This window comes from Nematolebias whitei, chromosome 7, assembly GCF_014905685.2.
Source record: "Nematolebias whitei isolate Nwh7 chromosome 7, NemWhi1, whole genome shotgun sequence".
NCBI classification, from domain to species: Eukaryota; Metazoa; Chordata; class Actinopteri; order Cyprinodontiformes; family Rivulidae; genus Nematolebias; species Nematolebias whitei.
Genome location: NC_056504.1, coordinates 39,898,068 through 39,901,216, shown reverse-complemented (window position 1 = coordinate 39,901,216; position 3,149 = coordinate 39,898,068). Strand labels below are relative to the sequence as shown.

At 36.6% G+C, this 3,149-nt stretch overlaps 1 protein-coding gene across 1 annotated transcript in view; it reads left to right on the top strand.

The window, feature by feature from the left end:
• Positions 1-3,149, top strand: part of tmcc2 (transmembrane and coiled-coil domain family 2) — an 11,226-nt gene that overhangs the window by 1,020 nt on the left and 7,057 nt on the right. The window lies entirely within an intron of this gene.

Sequence of the window (3,149 nt, the reverse complement as noted above, 5' to 3'; positions counted from 1 at the left end):
CACTCACTCACTCACTCACTCACTCACTCACTCACTCACTCACTCACACCCAGGGACAATTTAGAGTTACTGGTGAAAAAATAATAATAATCTGCAAATTATTTCTCTCATAGATGTGTAATGGCTTTGAAATGAACCTTTGTAAACAAAATCTGTGACCAGATAAGAATTATCTCGTGTTTACCTACTAAAATAACTGAAGTGACTGAAGACAGGTCAAACCATGCAAGAGATGTTTGGGAAGGAGAATCCTTGCAGTTTTGGTGTTTTGGTGCATATTTTTGCATATTTTAGGCAGATAAGAAGGGTTAGATTGTCTTTGTGGCAGTCCACCGCTTGATCCGCGACATTTATTGATTAGGTTTTTGTCGTTCTCTCTCTTTTCTTTAATGCTTAGCAGCAGAGTTTTATATTTCCACCTAATGTCTCCAGTTCGTCAAGGTCTGTCATATTTATTTACTGGTACTTAAGACTGCAACCAAATGAAGGTCAGACACACAAGTCCAGCTTCCACGCGTTTGTTTTTTTTCCATTCAACCTGTATTTATACAGGTTAATCCCACTGAGCCTCGGGGACTCATTTACAAGAGAGACCTGAATTTTTAAAGAGTGATAACAGTAGACAACAACAACAATAGACAATCATAATAGATGCGTACAAATTAAAAATTTTTTAACAAGTTAAAATAAAATGGCAATCAAAAGGAAAAGTAGCGAAAAAAAACCAGCTAGATTTTAAGGCGGTGTAGAAAACTAAAAACAGGAACATGTCTGCATTGGTTCTTGTCAGGAACTTAACAGATGTTTGAAGCCACTTAGAGAGAACAAGGTCGAGAGCTTCAGATCTTTTTGCAAGATATTCCAAGAAACAGAAGCAGAGCAGGAGAAGGCCCTTTTGCCTAGTTCAGTCCTCACTGAGGGAACACTGCAGGTAATAATGTCCTGAGAGCGCACGCTGTAACTGCACTTTCGCAGTGACATGTAGGAGGAGATGTATGAAGGCAGCAGACCAAGAAGTGATTTAAAGATGAAAATGTACCAATGGGAGAGTCTGCATGAAGTTAATGATGTCCTGTTAACCAGTGAATACTGGGTGCAGTGATGGGTACGGTAATTACAGCCTGTTATGAATCTTAGTGCACCATGATAGACAGCATCCAACATCTGCAGGGTGCTTGTAGGAGCGTTCATGTAAATATCACCGTAGTCAATGGAGGGAAGGAAAGTCACAGTTACAATGAGTTTCCCAGCATTCAGAGTTAAACAGGATCTATTTCTGAAAAAGAAACCCAGTTTAACTTTCAGTTTCTTTACTAGGTTTTCCACATGAAGCTTAAAAGAGAGATGCAAGTCGACCAAGATACCCAAATATTTGTAGGAATCGACAAACTCAACAGGGACACTATTTGAGGATAAAATCAGAGGAAGAACTGCTGAGACCGACTTCCTGTTTGAAAAAAGCATCCCTTAGAATTTGTCGGCATTTAGGACAAGTTTGAGACAGAACAAATCTGACTGGATGATGTCGAAAGTGGACTACAAAATCTGGGAAGCCTTAGCGACTGTTTTGGCTCGATAAAAAACAACTGTCATCAGCATAGAAATGTAAGGATGCATTAGAGATGCTCTGACATACATTACATATGTAGACTGTAAAGAGGTTGGGTCCTAAGACTGAGCCTTGTGGTACACCATTGTTGACTGTTAAACGACTGGAGGAAATACAGTACCATTATCATCTAAATAAATCACTGGTGCTTTCACCCCTTTTTTTTGTTTTTGTTGAGCGCATACCCACACTTCTGAATTGCATCTCAATATAGCTTAAAAAGTAGAGTAAAAAAAAGTGTTGTAAGCTCATTTATGTGGATAACAACAAAAAAAGTTTAAATCGTGTCATCTGGACCACGTTACTGGAGTAAACAGTTTCAAACTGCATCATTTTATAAAGTTTAGGATAACCTTTTTATACAGCTGGTTATATAGATTGCAGTGAGTACCTTTAAATATGTGTTTTACTGTGTTTAAAACATTGTAGCTGGTGTGTTTTTAAATAAGTGAAGTTTGAGAGCAGCTCGTTTGTGAGCCAAGGTCATCAGGCCGTGCTGAGAAAGGAAGCAGAGTAATTCTGGATCAACTAATTAATGCCTGTGGGCTCGCTCTGATCAGACACGTGCTCCAGGTTTTAGAAACAAACAGCTTCTTCATCAAAAGAGTTAGTTTGGTTTCATGAAATTATTAATATATTCATAATGAAATTTAAAGCTAGATGAATGTTTTATAGATACTGACTTGCTACGAGAAGTGGAAGTGTACAGCTGAGGGGTTCAATGTTTTTTAAAGCAAACAAGACTTTTCAGTCTGTCACTTTGTGTTCCACTCCGAAGAATAAAAAAAATATTTAATCGTTGGTTTATTTAGATGAAAACTAAATGTTTTTATTCTGCAGATAAATTCCACATTCATGTTGTAATTTGGAATTCAAAGGAAAATGTTAATTTGCGTAAAAAAAAAAAAAAGAAATTTTAGAAACAAAAATGTGTAACTTTATCACTTTAACTACCTAATTACACTAATTCATTAGTTGTTTTTGATTAGTTTGTTTTTGATTAGTAAAATAAGCACCTTTGGAAACATTTACTTTTGCATGCTATGAGAAAATAAGTAAAAATCATTGTTAAACGTTTTTGTTTCCCTTCTAAATTAGTTGCCTGAGCTTTGCACAATTGCTCTGTCACTTTCCTTTGGAGAAGATTATTTTTATTTTTTGTAAATTCTTCATCATTTTCCTTAACCAAAATATATTCCTGATAGAGGCTTTTATTTAAGTTGACAAAATGTGGCCTTCTGACACACATCTGTGAAGCTGGAAGACTTCCTGGAAGCAGCTCCTTCTTAAGGTTTTCTTGGTCCATCTTTCTGGTTAATGTTAGTTTCTTAATTATGTTACATATTATGAAAGAAACGACCACCAGAATGCATCCCACTCTTGTTAATCATCATTTCCTTGAATTTTCAGAGTGCTTGGCATCTGCACAGGCAAGCAAATTGCTGCTGATTGAAGTGACAGTCTGAGGAGAAGGACTATTTATAAGGCTGTTGTTTCCTGATAAAGGCCTGGAACATTCAATAACCCTTTAAACATCACA